Source organism: Stigmatopora nigra, chromosome 6 (assembly GCF_051989575.1).
Source record: "Stigmatopora nigra isolate UIUO_SnigA chromosome 6, RoL_Snig_1.1, whole genome shotgun sequence".
NCBI lineage: Eukaryota > Metazoa > Chordata > Actinopteri > Syngnathiformes > Syngnathidae > Stigmatopora > Stigmatopora nigra.
Window position 1 is genome coordinate 13,992,237 of NC_135513.1, and position 17,555 is coordinate 14,009,791.

At 39.4% G+C, this 17,555-nt stretch overlaps 2 long non-coding RNA genes across 2 annotated transcripts in view; one reads left to right on the plus strand and one right to left on the minus strand.

Annotated features, from left to right (window-relative positions):
• The window catches only part of LOC144198547 (uncharacterized), a 29,595-nt gene extending 28,985 nt beyond the window's left edge, over positions 1–610 (minus strand). The window contains exon 1 of the long non-coding RNA XR_013326736.1: positions 485–610. This is a non-coding gene — a long non-coding RNA (uncharacterized LOC144198547). The remainder of the gene's footprint in view (positions 1–484) is intronic.
• A 300-nt stretch (positions 611–910) lies between these two features.
• Positions 911–17,555, plus strand: part of LOC144198521 (uncharacterized) — a 96,221-nt gene continuing 79,576 nt past the window's right edge. Inside the window, exons 1-4 of the long non-coding RNA XR_013326731.1 lie at positions 911–1,034; positions 1,360–1,438; positions 1,744–1,821; positions 14,179–14,284. This is a non-coding gene — a long non-coding RNA (uncharacterized LOC144198521). The remainder of the gene's footprint in view (positions 1,035–1,359; positions 1,439–1,743; positions 1,822–14,178; positions 14,285–17,555) is intronic.

Sequence of the window (17,555 nt, forward strand, 5' to 3'; positions counted from 1 at the left end):
AATGTGTATAAAAGAGTCCCCGTAGTCAATGCTTCCATTTATAAGGTAATTTACTGACACGGGAGATTCCATGGGGACTTTGCGGAGGATGCGTGCGTATGCAACCGGGATGGGCCTCGGTGGGGGGTGCAGCAGTCGTAGCGTGGGATGAGATGAAAAAGGGGGGCTCTTGTTGATAAATCACCCCACTTACACAATCCTACGTTCAAGTGGAGAGCAAATATATGCACGCCGAACGTCGTAACAGCGTGTTTTAAATATAACCACAACTCTAGCGTGTTTGTCCCTAGTGTATTCAACTGTATTTTATCAGGAAAAAGTACATTCATAAAAAAGGCACTTTTGTTTCGATGGATCGCTTATGAAAAATGAACTTTGTTGAGAAAAGCAAGAGATCGGGTAAGAATAACATTGGAAAATCATTGAAATCGTCATTAATTTTGGTATTTTATTTCTGATTAGATCGTTAATGAGGGGTTCTTACCTTCCCGTTGTAAATAGTTGAATGTAGGCGTAAAAGTACTTGATGGATCGCGTGTTATACCTTTTTGGGGGAAATGTTTGTACCACATGTAAAAAAAGATCACGTGCCTAGGTTAAAAAAAAAAAAAAACAACAATCGCATGTTTACTTCCGTCGCGTAATTATGACGCGATAATTAATCGCGGCCACATGGCAGCAAAATGACGCAGCAAAAATAACCTGGAAGAAGTCGTGCAAAAACTTTGTCGAAATTACTTCCTTTAATGTCGCTCGTTAAGGGTATACACACGTGAGTGTTGGTATATTTCTTGTTTGGGACTTTTTCGTGGCCGTTGTGTGTGAAAAGTCATCATTTAAGTGCCAACTATAACAAGTCCCTCGTAATATAGCGCGTTAATTACGTCCTCCATATTGTGCCAGCTTTTAGCTAACGCTAAGTGAGCTAATTTACGTTTTGCTGTGTGTGCTTCGCTTTACAGTTAGCTTCAAAATGAGCGAAGAAAAGTGCTGGAAAACCATCAACATTGGGAGACTGTTCCCATTTATATAAGGTAATAGTCATGTCCAAATATATTAACTATCTTGTTGTTTGCCTCGAATGGTAATGACCGTGCTATTCTTTTGTTAGCGCGTTAATTACGTCCTTTCTATTGTGTATTAGCATTTAGCTCACGCTGAGTGAGTTAATATACGTTTTATTGTGTGTTTATACCCGTGAGTATTCTTATATTTCTTGCTTGTGACGTTTGTGTGTGAATAATTAAGTGCTAAATATAGCAAGGCAGTGCTATAGCTCGTTAATGACGCATTTTCTATTGTGTAATAGCATTTAGCTAACACTCAGTGAGTTAATTTACAATGTATGGTTTGTTGTAGGTTTACAGCTAGCTTCAAATGAGCACAGAAAGTGCCTGAAAACCATCAACAATGGAAGACAGTTCTCATTTTTTCTAAGGTAATAATGTTCAAATATCTTAAGTATAAGACTGTTATTTGTGTCAAGTGGTAAAGAGGGGGGGGGGGGGTGCTACGCAGAAAAATTAATGCAGAAAAATGCCCACAAAAGCATACACCCGTGAGTATTGTTATATTTCTTGTTTGTGATTTTTTTCCCTGCCGTTTGTTATTGTTTAAGTGCCTAAAATAGCAAGGTCTTGCTAATTTTTGTTAATGACGTATTCTATTGTGTTAGCATTTAGCTAAGGCTCAGTAGCTTCATTTACATTTTACATTTTAATTTACATTTTGTTGTTTGTTTAGGTTTATAGCTTATCCAAATGGAGTGAAGGAAAGTGCTTGAAAAACCATCAACATTGGAAGACTTCCCATTTATATAAGGTAATAGTCATGTCCAAATATCTCAAGTGTGGGACTGTTGTTTGCCTCAAGCGTTAAAGAGAGGACTATTGGGGGGGTTGGTGCGCAGGAAAAATGTTCACAGAAGCAGAAACACTTGTCTGCTTGCATTGTTAATCCACCTCACTTAACGGTCAAATCTGCTTTAGCGTGTGGGGAATCATTCCCATGCATCTTTGTATGATATTGAACTCCGAAGTTGCCAAGTTTAAGTCATAAATCCATAGTTACTGGAGCCAGAGCCAAGGTGGGCGGCAGGTCAAATACAAGGCCGGGATTTTTCTGGATTTAGAAGTGTCTGTATATATTTCAGTACTCGCTTCATGGGAGTGTTTGTATGTACGTCGATTGCAATGACAGAAGGTGACCCAGTCAAATATCAAGAGCTATAATATGCCCAGTTCATTTTTTCCTGTAGTACTGTATTTTCACGACTATAAGGCGCACTTAAAAGTCTTAAATTTTCTCCAAAATACAGTGAGCCTTATGATCCAGTGCGCCTTATATATGGAAAAACCGAAAACCAAAAACGAAAAACCACCACTGTCGGATATTAAAAAAACACAAACGCCTGAATTGAAACAATACTGTTAAATATGCAGATGCCATCTTAGTTTACAAAATCTTCCATCATATAGCTCCTCCCCCACTGCAAGATTTTATACAAAAAAAATCCAAAACATCAACAATGGCTGGCTCTAGAGGTGACTGTAAACTAGTGAGTGCTTCATACCTGGAAGTCAATAGCAATTACCGTATTTTCACCACTATCAGGCACACTTAAAAGTCTTACATTTTCTCCAAAATAGAGTCCGAATCCACTAGCTGTCAAAAGTGCTCGGACAGCGTGAAGTCTGACCAAATGTTTTCTGTTTCGCTCTGTTTTTGTTTCTTTTTCTTACATCTGTAGCTGTACTGCAGCTTTGCAAAGAAGCTCAGTGACAGGTTCTCAAGAATCAATCAGGTCATGAATATGCAAGATAAACAGCCAAAGAGCCGCAGAAAGGAAGAAGTAAAAAAAAAAAATTGGAAAAAAAGGAAAAGAACCTGCTTGCTGTGGTTTCAAGTGAAAATAAGCGATTTTGCCGTCTCCGTGGCAGCAGTGTTGACACTTTAAGCTGGAAGGTGTTTTTTTGGGGAGAAACCTGTTTCGTTAGAAGAAATAAACTCAGATTTCAGTTAATTGTCGCGACATGTTAAAAACCAGAAACGTATGTTAAGGGGGATAAAAAGACATCACTATATTTTTGACAACTGGCACATTTCTCCCTAATTGTAGCATTTTTTGAAGTAGTAATGTTTCCTGACTGATCAGGACCAGAAACTCCTCTCAGTTCCCAACTTGCTTCCCAACCTCGTCTGTTTAATGGAAATTAAGCAAAAGTGCCTTTGATATTGAAATCATCCTGCCGCATTCCCGATAAACACTTTTAGATGCCCTGATGGAAGTTATTTCACTCCCACTAGGACCTGGACTTATTTATTTTTACAAATTTCAACCAATAAAAGGACAATACACTGTAATACTACAAAATATATTGTATGGAAACCATTTGGGATTTTTGATACAGTAGACTTTATGGTATTTTTGTTCATCTGGTCATGGTTTTACGAAAAAAACTAGTTTTTTTTTGCGCTTACGTATTACAAAAGCGGATCGCAAAATTTTCAAAAATGAAAAATATTGGCTATCCATTTGCTATGACACTTGCTATGGCTAATTTGATAGATAATCAATAATAACAGCTCCAGACAATTCTTGTGACTTTAATTGAACTTGAAGTTACTCAAAAAGAAAAGAAAATTTCTGACAATTAAAAAAAACGGAAACTGTAAATACGTACTGTAGTATATATTGATACATACACTAAGCTAACATATACAATAAAAATGCTGTGACACAACTTTCTTAAACCTTTATTTAAATGTAACAAATATTATCAAAATATCTACATCATATTCTATCAGATCTTTTCCCAAACAAACCAATATATCGCTACGAAAACGATTAATCACCTCGCTAAAGCTAACACTACTGAGCTAACACGCTAAACAGTACTTTCAGCGCTAACCATTACCTCACAACATTAATCACTAGCTATCTTAAACAACTTCTTTGACAACAATCCATAAAAAAACAAATACTCCATAGATTCTACTCTGCCATAATCCCATTCAGGCGTGTTTTACCTGAAACCTCGGCACCCCAAAACCTCCGCTAGCACATTAGCATGTCCGCGGCCAGACATCTTCACAAAGGGGTTGAAAGGTGTGGCAACGCCATTAACCGGACTGCTTTCCTGTTTGGAAATCATTCCAGCACAAACACTCTCACCGGCAGGCACTTATGCACGCATTGTGGAACGCCAGCACAAGTACTTTTTTATGTGCTAAACAAACTTTACACTTAGTATAGGTTTTTACGACACGTGCGCGTCTAAATGCATGCGAGCCACTCGCCGTCTTCCTGCTACTTTGTCTCTCTCTCTCTCGCACTCCCTTTACTGGAAGGACACTCTGATGGGCCCGGTCCTAAGGAGACCACCATCCCAAACCCATTCCGGAGGGAGTCCTTCAGAAGCAGCACTTCCAGTGGCCTGGGTGCATTAAGGCTTTTACCTTTTGCTCCTAAAGGCATCGGGACAAAAGCCGGGGGCCGTGCGAGCTATCTCCGCCGGGGAGTCGGAGAATGCATTGTCTTCACCGAGGACACCGATCACTTAGGAAATCGCTCATTAATTATTCAAAAAATGGCAGACGTTATTGCCTGCACCTTTAGTGACAGGGCGGACTCTCAAGGACGGGAAGCGTGGAGATAAACCCCGCCCCCGGTCCGCGAGAATCAATTAGCGGAGCAACGATACGAGCATCGATACCGATAGGACGGGAAAATGATGTCATTTGGTATCGGTACTGTGTTCAGGTTAGCGTTTTGTGCTAATACTATGTTGTTTTTTTGTTGACACTGACACAAAGGTTGAACTATATGTACTCCAAACAACTTGGAGTTTACGTCAAGTAAATATTTATACCATATTTTCTTCTATAAGGGCGCCTTATAATCCAGTGTGCTTTATATATGGAAAAAAAAATCAAATGTGTCATTGAGGATGCGCCTTTAAATGCCGTGCGCCTTATAGTTGTGAAAATACAGTATAACAACTTTCATCTCATTATTTTAATATTTTTTTAATATTAAAAAAATAATACAAGCAACAAAATGAGTTTTTCTGTTAAGATTTTAAAGTTTTAATATTTGAAATATCATCGACCCACTGTATTTTCGCGACTGTATGGCGCACCACATTTAAAGGCGCAGCCTCAATGAATGACACATTTTAATTTTTATCCATATATAAAGCACACTGGATTATAAGGCGCTCTGTCTATTTTGGAGAAAATTTCAGACTTTTAAGTGAGCCTTATAGTCGTGAAAATACGGTAATTTAATTTTTTATGACTTGTTGTAGAAAAAATGGATTATCACTACCAGCAGTCCAATCCATTTAAAGTGGTAAAGTGGTAGCCAATTTACATTCATTCATTCTTAAGCATTATTATTATTATATATATTCTTATTATTATATATCATATTTGCTCATAACCTTCAAATCATTACGTGCCAAAAAAGGTCCTCCGCCGTTCCGTCCCATTCGCGGTACGAATCCGAGGGCATTTCTTCAGGGTAAAAACCTTGAAATGCCAGCTGCAAACTGAGGCCACAAGGCTGAGGCGGGCCACCATGAAGGCCTAACGGAATTTGGAAACACGCCCTTGGCGTGTCACTCGCCCCCCTGATCCGATGGCGTTGGAGTGCCTGCGCCGCCGCCGCCGCAGCTGATTAGCTACGAGTCAGCCCGTTGAATTTGTAACCGTTCCCTCTCCGCACCTGGAAGCTACGCCGCCTCAAAGATGGACACATGGGAGAAAAAAGGAAAAAAAAAACAAGAAGAGAGGGGACCAAGTCTGTAGACGGGACCACCCAGGATTGAAATTCTTGAGGTTTTCAACTTTGCTTTTCTTCCTTCCCCTTCGCTCTTACGTTGTTACCCAGTTTTTCTTTCCCTGGACCAGATTCCTGGAACACTTTGTGCTCTTCAGTCACTGTCACCACCGAGCCGAGACAAACGGCCTGGCGTCCTGTCCTCGGATTGCCAAAACCCCCCCACTTTACCATTTCCTCACCCCCTAGTCTGTTTTGCCTCGCTAAGACGTTTCTTCTCCTCTTACCCGAGCGTTTATTTTGCTCAACCGCTAAGAAAAAAGGGCAAATTCTCCATGCCAGAAAGTCAATCAAATAAATGAAGTGGGATTCTCGCTGAAAAAATTGACGACAGGCAATTTTTTGGGGGATTTAACTTTAATTTTTTGTTTTTTTGATACATTTTTCTTACTTTTATAAGATAAGAGCTTTTATTGTCTTAAAACTTTTGTTCAAAGAATAAAGACTTGTTGAATTTGGTGTTTTTTTTATTTAATTTTTACAAACTATGTCACAGTTTGTATTGGCCCGCACAAGAAGTTTAAGTTCAGTTTTTTCGCATTTCTCAGTTTTCATGCTAGGTGGCGCTAGGAACTTTAATGCTACCCATTGTATTAGAACAGAGGTAAAAACTTATGTTTTACAAAATTCAATTTTTATGAGATAATAATCCAATGTGATGAATTGAGCTAGGTTGGTTTTGATTGGCTGACAATGACTGCACTAGACGTCCAATCCATTTTGACTGGCAGATTGAAAATTAATCCCAAACAAAATAGAATCTGGCTTCTAAAGCAATCATTAGAATTAAATGACTCCCTACTGTACTACTATGAAAAATTGCTTACTTTTAATCATTTTATCACTTTGCCTTTTAACCAATTAGCTGCCATAAACAGCATAATCTGGCCAATCCTGTCAAACTGGAAGATGGCATCGAGGCTTCTGGTGTTATTTGGCTCTACATATGTGTGAACAGACTTAGTACTTTTTTTCCTGTTTATGTTTCATATGTACTGTTAACGGATGCACTTTTTTATTTGTATCGTATCTTGTGCTGACCTGGCCAAAATCTGTCAATTTTTTGAAGTTAATGGGCTAGTACCTATCAAAATCATGATAACTAGTCTTTTTTTTTCTCATAGTACTGCAGAAATAACAAAATATTGAAGATTTTTTATTCAACAATTGAGTCCAATTAAATTTGACAGAAGTTAATTCAACACTGCTCCTTTATCAAACATTTTTGCAAACTTATAAAAAACAACTTAAAACTAAATAAACTTCCCTCCCCAAAATTTTTTAAGCGACCTATCTCCACCTAAATATCAACCAATTGCAATCCTCCATCCTCGGGGAAGTACATTCCTCTCCACTTTTTTTTCCCGACACTTCACCTTGCCTATCCGAGGTCACTCGGTACGTCGTTTTTTTACTGTTTACTTTTAGTTTTTTTGGCTGCTCCGAGCACGTCTGCGGCGTAGCTAGTGTCACGAAAGACTGGAATAAAACATAGAATGAAGAGAGCAGCAAGAGGGGCGGTAGGGTGGTGGGGGGGAATCATAAGGGTGAGGAAAAGTATGGGAGGACATGAGTGGGAGGGAGAGACTTTGGCTGGAACCCAAGGCTGGCTAATAGTATCTGACACACTGCAATTTTGAGGCTTATATCAACATTGTTTTTACAGCTGTAATTAAGCCACCTAATCAGAAGCACATTGGTCGGGACAGTCTGGGGCCTTAAAGGGGCAGACACACACATATACACATATGTACGTACACATACACACATATATATACACACTCAACTGTGTTTAGCCCCGCGGCAAAAGCAGCAGCAGTGGCGAGGTGGAGGCCGGCCAAGGCAGCTGTGGGTGGGAGATCAGCCCGAGTGTGACACGCACTAGCATCGGCCACGCCGAATGCAAATGTAGCATCGTGTGTGCGCGCTTGGCATCACCTTTGCTTGTGTTGGTGGATTCTAGCCAGATATGGGGTGGCCAAACAATGGCCCGCGGGAGAGTTTTTAGTGTTTGGCCGCAAGTGATGACAATATAGTTGAATGGGAAGCTTTAACTTAGCCTACATTGGACTTCTTAGACTTAACATTAGAGGGAGCTTGTTATTTAAACAGTGATTTTCCATTAAGGGTTTGTCGACATGTTCAATGAAATGTAGAAAATTTGAATTTTTTTTTCAGTTGTGTAGGTCCGCTGTTGAGTTTTTAATTGGCTGGCAGCGAGACATGTAAATATTGAATGTGGCCCGGACAATAAGCTTGAACTTAGTCTACTTTGCTCTTCCCAGACTTAGTATTAGAGGGAGCTGGTTATTTAAACGGTAATTTTCCATTAGCCGAGGTGTTGACATTTTTTGACATTTTTAAAGAAATGTTGAAAACTTGAATTTTTTTTCAGTTGTGTAAATATAAGATTGTTTTTTTTTGTGATATTACTATAGTTTTTGATTATTTTGTTGTTTATAGCTTCCATAGACATCCATTTAAACTTGGAAAGCTTGTATTGGGTCATCATGTATAACTGCTATTAACAATCATAGATATTAAAAATCAATGTAGAAAACTATACTTTTAGTATTATGCCAACCTTCCCTGTCCAATTGGATTGGTCATCTATTGTAGTCAATGGCAACCCAATTTCTTATTCTTTTACCTAATTCTTATCATCCATCTACCGAATAATAAATGGGTAAGAATTTCAAGTTGACCAATGCATCCTTTAGAATTTTTTTAAATTTTTTTATTATTCTTATTTTTTTTTAGTGACCTTCTTGAGAAAAAAAAAAGTATAGCCACTCCTGCCATAAATCATCCCGACGCATGTGCGTCACGGTCGTCCGGCGGCGTTCATATCTGTGTTTATCAAAGGCCCCCAATTGTCCTTTCCGCGCGTTTCCATGTGTTTACCGCGCACATGTGCATGTGTGCGGTCGGTCACCCCGCCCTTGTCGGGGGCTGGCCGCCGCCGCCGCCGAGCCGAGTCACCCGAGTCTCAAATGGCAACCGAATACACACACTCGGGACGCGGGGGCTTGGCGGGGGCTTGGCGGGGGCCAAAGTCAACAGATGAGCTGGTCTGAACTGGCTCGCTGTGTGTTCTGATTGTAAATTGTGCTGGTGATGATTAGAGAACTCCAGCACAGGATGTCGACTCTTAAAACTGTCCAGAGAAAATAATTTTCTACCATGTTCAGGAAAGCTTTTTTCTTTTTTTTTTTTTTAACAACCCGCCGCTCCTCCTCATCCGTCTTTAATTTAAACATCGTGGGGGGATGTGGATAAAGTTGGTGTGTAAATTGGTTTAAAGCCTCCAGAGTAGAGGAAAAAAAAGAAGAAGCCAGACAATGAATGTGCTTTTCCAGTTTCATTTTGCAGGTTCAAGGGGCCTCAAAAAATAATATTACCAGAAGAAAGTCATTAAATTACAGTGGCGCTTTGACTTGAGTGTGACTTGACTCGCTTTAAGTTTTTTAACATAAGAGCTCATCTTTGGTAACGGCAAAATAAGATATTGCGCTCTCTGGAGGCTAATGTATGGCATTTTGAACAATAACAATGTTTTTTTAATTGCAAGATTCTACCGATTCTAGTCAAATTGAAATTTTTCATCACTTTTTTTGGAAATCATTTGTATGACAATTATTAAAATTATTTCATAAAATGTATATGTATGTACATATGTATACATTCTGTGATTATATATGTGTGTATGTACATATGTATACATGTATATATGTTCTTATATATACATGTAACGTGTATGTATATGTATATATATATATTTATGTACATATGTATACATGTATATATGTGCTTGTATATGTGTGTGTGTATGTATATATGTATGTGTATGTATATATATATATTTGCGTGTGTGCATATATATATATATATATATATATATATATATATATATATATATATATATATATATATATATATATATATATATATATATATATATATATATATATATATATATATATATATATATATATATATATATATATATATATATATATATATATATATATATATATATATATATATAAAAAAATTAATCTTTTTAGAAAATGTATGGTATTAATTCATTTTATGGCAAATGCAAAGGGGAATGTCCGTTGGCTGTCTTCATTTTCCCCGCATACAAATTTTTGAGAGATTCTACTGCAATTTGTATGGCTTCCTCTTGGAATTTAATTGAAATATGTGCAGTTCATTTTGAATTATTTGGTAAATCATATGGATTAATTTGGAATTATGTGGGATAATGTTGTGTGACGTTGACTAATTTACCAAAGCTAATGTTCATTGGAATGGGATAATGTAGAGTGATGTGGCATAATGTGGAATAATAGCAACCAGTTCAGGTTATACCATGTCCCCTCCCCATAGTTAACTGAGATTTGCTCCAGCCCCCCCTGTAACCTTTATGAAGATAACCTAGTATGATAGGGATTAATGCAGAATGTTATTGATCAGGTGGAATGATTTGGAGTAAAGTGGAATGAATAGAATAATGCTAATTGGGCGAATTGGAATAAAGTTGAATAACGATGGGTGGTGTCAAATTGTTGTCAAATTGTTGTCATTATTGTCAATATATTTATGATAATGTGAAGTGGGGTGGACTAACTTTGATGGTTGTGGAATAATATTGAACAATGTCAAAAGATACCGATCATGATTTAGGTTGAAGTGGAATAATGTTGAGTGACATGAGTTATTGTGGAATGATGTATTCCTTTAGTAAGTTGCTTTCAGGATGAAAATGTGGAATTGTTCAACGATCACTGGATAATAAAAATATGTTTTCAGGAACTGCACAAGTTCGGAATTCATTGTTCCGTTGAATATGACAGTAATGAAACCTAACGTGGTGAGGTCATTTATACAGGAAAGCAGACATGATTCTTAACATCAATTTAACGTTGCAGTACAGTTTCAGGAGGGGAGGGGGGGGGGACCTGAACTATGCTATTACAACGTCAACATAAGCCGACCAAAGCAGCGTGAAGTATGTATTCCGACCGCCGTCCCGTGTCCACGGGGACCCGCGTCTCGCTTTGTCGAATGTGAACTCTAGTCTGGGGTGGGGGTGCCGGATTCTGAAAAAAAAATCCAGATTTATACCTTCTGCTTCTGGAATATACTGGAGATATATTAAGCGCAACCGGGGGGGATTTTATGAAAGTCCACTCAGGTTTCTCCTGTTCAGCATTTTGTCACCGCGAGGATATTAAGCGGCGACAACGGCAGCCATTAAAATATGACCTACTCCGCCCCCCGTTTACGCAGCCGTACGTCTTGCTGTCTGGGTTAATTGTTTTCCGAGTCGGGCTGAAGCGTCATCGATTTGGATGTTAAGAGAAAAATAATAAGCTTCTTCGTACATGGTGAAAGAAATTGGCGGGTTGTCCCGTTGAAAATCGCTACAGTGCATAATGAGGATGTCGGCTGTTAGCTACGTGGATCCCTTTGCTACGATAGCGAAGGCCTGATTTCAAAGAGGGTTTTTTTTCCGTTTTTTTGCTTCCGGCTAAATAATTGTCTTTATTTTAATGGCACTCTTGAGAATGGGGCGGTTTATCCTGATATGAATGGTAAATGTGGAACTCAATGTACATTACAGAACGGAAAGTATTAGCAGGGTAAAATAGACCTTTTAAATGTGTTTTTTTCCACCAATTTTGAACCAATTTGTCCAATATTTAAGTCATAGAAGAGTGTGAAAACCTTTTTTGTAATTTTTTTGTGTTGCATAAAATGAGGTTGTGAACAAATTACATTGAAATACTTGGTTCTTGTTAATACACGTATCTTAAGTATACAGGGTGTCTCAAAAAATGTACTCGATTTTAGAACAAAATGTACTCAAGGTTTTCTGGTCATTCTAAAAGTGAGAACATTTTATTCTAAAAGTGAGTAAATTTTTTTGAGACACCCTGTAGTCCAAAAATCTGATTTTTAAAATATATTTGTTGACATTTTTTATTATTAACTTCTTAGGTGACACTGACAATTGCAGTGAAAGAGGATCACTTTCTATAGCACTTAATTAAGAAATCAACAAAAGTAAACAATTCATTAAAAGTCCTATAATGCAAATTTCTAAATATATGTACAGCAGTATCAAAAAGAATAGTTAAACTACAACTAAAATATCTTCATTCTTCACATTGGGTGACCAACCTTATTAAGTTAATAGTTAAATTTGGAGAAAATTTAGGACTTTTAAGTGCACCTTATAGTGGTGAAAATACGGTAATTGCTATTGACTTCCAGGTATGAAGTACTCACTACTTTACAGTCACCTCTAGAGCCAGCCATTGTTGATGTTTTGGAATTTTTTGTATAAAATCTTGCAGTGGGGGAGGAGCTATATGATGGAAGATTTCGTAAACTAAGATGGCATCTGCATATTTAACGGTATTGTTTCATTTCAGGCGTTTTTTAATATCCGACAGTGGTGGTTTTTCGTTTTTTGTTTTCTGTTTTTTCCATATATAAGGCGCACTGGATTATAGGGCGTACTGTCTATTTGGGAGAAAATTTAACACTTTTAAGTGCGCCTTATAGTCGTGAAAATACGGTACTTTATTTTCCTAGGTATTTGCAGATACTCAAAGTTATGTGACTCTGACTCACAGGCTAAAATATGTTATCATCATTACATCCCTCGTGGCAATCCCCAGCAAGGCCACAGATTTGTAATTGGTGTTAGTAACTCTGTCTCCACTTGTGTTTGTATTTATTTTTCCATCTGCTTCTCTCTGAGCCCCCATCCCAGTTGACTTTAGGCGGGAAGGCATACTACATCCTCACCTGCTTGTTGCCGGAATCACCAGAGAGCTCCTAATGACGATACGATACGGTTTACCGTGCAATAACATGGCAAATTGTATCCAGCGAATGGTCAATATCCTCAATCGATGATGTTGGGACGAGCGCTGTTATTTCAGGCTTGAGTCTAGAAGTACCAACCGAGTGGGAATATTGCCAAAATGCTGTTTATTTATTTTTTGGCAGTGGATTTTGGGCCGAGATTTGAGGCAATTCTATTGGGTAAAAACAATTTCAGGCAAAAAATACAGCATTTTTGTGTATTCTGTATACCCAAGAGTAATTTGGAAGGACACAAAAGACATTACAGTGCTGGTTGTTAACAAATCTTTGCTAGTTTTTGGTTAAGACTTCATTTTTGGGTGATAAAGGCCTTGAATTTTGGATCGGATCTATTTTTTTGCCTGGTTTAATGCAACCTGAAGCGCAAAGTTGACTGCAAAAACAACAATCTGTCAAGAAGAAGCACTCCGGAAAGATGAAATCGCTAGTTTTTGGTTAAAGACTTCATTTTTGGGTGATAAAGGCCTTGAATTTTGGATCGGATCCATTTTTTTGCTTGGGTTAATGCAACCTGCAGCGCAAAGTTGACTGTGAAAACAACAATCTGTCAAGAAGAAGCACTCCGGAAAGATGAAATCGCTAGTTTTTGGTTAAAGACTTCATTTTTGGGTGATAAAGGCCTTGAATTTTGGTTCGAATCTATTTTTTTGCCTGGTTTAATGCAACCTGCAGCGCAAAGTTGACTGCGAAAACAACAATCCGGCGACAATCTGTCAAGAAGAAGCACTTCGGAAAGATGAAATCCCTAGTTTTTGGTTAAAGACTTCATTTTTGGGTGATAAAGGCCTCGAGTTTCGATTCGGATCTTTTTTTTTGCAACCTGCAGCGCAAAGTTGACTGCGAAAACAACAATCTGGCGACAATCTGTCAAGAAGAAGCACTCCGGAAAGATGAAATCAAGTAGTAGAGTCGAGCTAAAATGCTCTGGAGATGCCCAAACAGCCGGAGGACTGCTCGGCCAGGAACTGAAAACACTGGCGGCGCCATTCGTTTGGAGACGTTCTGCTGTCAAAGACGAACTCGGGCCTGACACCGCCGATCACGCTTTGACGGACGGTAAGAGTAGCTCTCGTTGACTGGGTCCTATTAAGGTGGATGTTTTCAAAGTTTGCACTCGGCACTGGGGAAAAAATAGGAAGGACACAGAGGGGAAGCCGAGCCTGAATGGAGCTGACATGCTTCAAGACCCCGTCTCTTTCCCCAAACGCGCTGTCGGGGGTCAAATCGCTTTCCTTCACCCAACGTGTCTAATGGAGAGATGGGAATAGCCGGACTTTTTAGAGTCACAAACAAGTTTTTTTGCACAATCTACACACACAACAAATGCACCGACTGGACTTGATTCTTACCGAGTGGACGGCTAAAAGTTATTGTGAGAATCAGCTCGACATTTAACTCGGTCTTAATCTTGTGTGCTTTTTGCTTGATTACAGAATACAATGACTATAATGAGATATACAACGATAATAATGAGTTGATTCAAATCCAAGGAGGAATTTTTTTGATTGAATCTGAGAAAGATCAAGAGCAACGCACAAGGTAGGACAATTTCTTAAATATAAAGAAGTAATTGGTAGCCAAATGGATTAGGTTTTGCAATCTGATCATTATTCAGGTTATTATTGCTATTTCAATGGTTGTCTTAGTCACTGTAGTAGTGTAAGATTGATTGACAGTTGTGAACACCCATGTAATGTCGAAGTATTGTTGTGTAACCCCCTGCCCAAAAACCCAAAGGCCACCTTTCCCAAAAAAACCCAAAGCCCACCTTTCCCAAAAAAACCCAAAGCCCACCTCTCCCAAAAACCCAAAGCCCACATTTCCCAAAATACCCAACACCCACCCAAATGAATGACTCAACTCAAGGTAAGTCAATACCCAGTTTTATCACAACTGCACTCCAACATCCCCAATACAAGACTTGACACCCAACCAACGAAAAGTCCCGAGTCCTAAATCTTGGCCCCTTAAATCCCACTTAGGTCAAATCTACCTCACTCCAGTTCCTAAGCCCACCTTTCCCAAATACCCAACACCCACCCAAATGAATGACTCAACTCAAGGTAAGTCAATACCCAGTTTTAGCACCACTGCACACAAACATCCCCAATACAAGACTCGACACCCAAACAACGAAAAGTCCCCAGTCCCACTTAGTTACAAACCACCCCACTCCAGTCCCCAAGCCCACCTTTCCCAAATGAATGACTCAACTCAAGGTAAGTCAATACCCAGTTTTAGCACCACTGTACTCAAACATCCCCAATACAAGATTTGACACCAAACCAACAAAAAGTCCCGAATCCTAAATCTTAGCCCCTTAAATCCCACTTAGATCAAATCCACCCCACCCCAGTCCCCAAATCCTTACATAGACCCACAAACAAACTCGATAGAGAACCCAACCTAGCTATAAACACTTCCTGAATCCCCCCCAGCGTGCCGTTTTGGTGCTCCGGCGAGTCGTCAAGAGGGAGGGCCGGGAAAAGCAGACACGCCGCACCTTGACCACCTATTATGAAGCTCTTTGCCACGATGTCAAGTGAAAGCAAGTTAATTGGGTGAAGCTGTAGAGCATGCGAGGGCGGCGCTGCAAGCCTCTCGAGCGCTTGACAGTTGAGTGTCAGCGGGACCCAGTCAAGTGTGGCTGAGAGACAGAGCCCTGTCACCGGGCCTAAAACGCCGCCGCTGGGGCCGTTAAAGCAGGAAGGAAGACGCCCCCACTTCAACCTCCCCCAAACCAACCCCCATACTGCCCACACACGCATGACGCACACCCAGTTAAATTCACACTCCTGCCCATTGGTGTACGCCTACTCATTGTCCCAAATGATTATTTAGAGATCTATAAACCCAAAATGCATTCCGTCACTCATTTATATTGTTATAAATTCCTAGTTATCGATATAGTTACATTGATATTATCAATCAGGTATTGGCTATCCAGGTTTGTACATTTTTATTATTATTCATGTGTTGCAATTTTTTTTTTTTGCTGTTTACTGGTTTTGCACTGGGTTTTTTTGTCATTTTATTGTACTCGTTCCAATGGAAAAGTTCGATTTTATTCTATAATAGAGTTTTGAAAGCCTTTGGAAGTATTGATTTATTACTAGCTAATTGTTAGAGATAGTTATTTTGACTGAGAATAGTTGTCTCAATACATTATATGCTATTTGTCATATTTATATATCAGTATTTACAACGTTTTCTCAACATTTTTGGTGACAACACAGTTCTCAAAACCTTAAATCGAAAACCATCACAACTATAACGCATATATTAACGTAATCGCCGCATTAGCCAACTCTATTTTTATACATTTTTTCTTGTATTAGCAGAATACTTAAACCACAACCTTATTTGCACATGACCCAAAGGTAACATAAGATTCCAAGTCCTAATGTAAAAACCCATCGAATTCCAAGTGAAACAATATCCAACATTTGCATTTAATTGCGCGGACCGAGCTCCCCGCGACCCGCCCCCTGTTTCCGAGACGATTCCGCACAATTAGCCTAATCGGAGACTGTGGCCGGCCGGACAAAGTCCTTACTAACAACCTTGTCAAATGCTTTGTGCCCTTCAGAATAGAGACTGTGTTCTGGCCCATCAGTTTCATAAGGCCTACATTATGGATGGTTGAGTATGTTGAGGCACCCACGGTAGGGGGAAGAAGTAGAAAAAAAATCTACTACCTCCCTGGCCGCAAATATTACGGCGCCACAAACCCCTCATCTATCATTCAATCCTCTTTAATTAGTGTGTTTTTGTCATACGGAGGGAAGGGGCGCTAAGTACCACTTGTGGGGGGGTCGCGCAATGATACAAAAGAGACGCTCTCATTTCCATCTGACAGCGTGACGTAGATTGAACGTGAGCTTTAGGAAGATAAATGGACTCTCCGACGAAGCACCCTCGACATTGTCAACAACGCCGCCCTCCCCCTGGGGAGATGCTTAGCGGGGACTGTTTGGGGGGGCCCCCTCTTTCATTAAGTTCTGCTTAGGTGGGTCAATGACATGTCAGGTGAGCAGTGAGAGTGCCAAGTGGAGGAATCAAAGTGTTTGGAGTGGTCAATATTGTCAAGGGGTTTGTTGTTTTGGAGGGGTTTTTTTTTGATTATTCTCGGTAATTGAAAAAAAATAGTGAACCCCTATAGACTTGAGTTTTGGAATACATGGGCTATAATTCCAAGATTTGTTATGTAAGTGTGGTTTATGTCTTCTAAAATTTAGTGGCATATTTTCCTTAAAATGTTGTCTAGGGTTTCTCACAGAGTTTTATTAACCTGACGGGTTGCTATGATTTTAAACATAAATATTTTAACTATATTTTAAGGTGCTCGGACGTTTGGTCGCCGGTCAAATGGTGACAGAGAGTTTATTGTTGAAACAAGCTCTCAAAATTATATTCATGAGAGAGACTTTAATATCTAAGAGAGAGTTTAATATTTAAGTACATTTAACCGGCGACCAAAAAGGACCAAAAGACCGGAGACCAAAAGACCGGAGACCAAAAGACCGGAGACCAAAAGACCGGAGACCAAAAGACCGGAGACCAAAAGACCCGAGACCAAAAGACCCGAGACCAAAAGACCCGAGACCAAAAGACCCGAGACCAAAAGACCCGAGACCAAAAGACCCGAGACCAAAAGACCCGAGACCAAAAGACCCGACACCAAAAGACCCGAGACCAAAAGACCGGAGACGAAAAGTCCGTATTTTAACTATCCAGTGCTAAGTTTGAAATCACATTAATGACATCGTTCCCTTGAGCAAAACCTGTTCCTGCATTTGTACTGAATTCC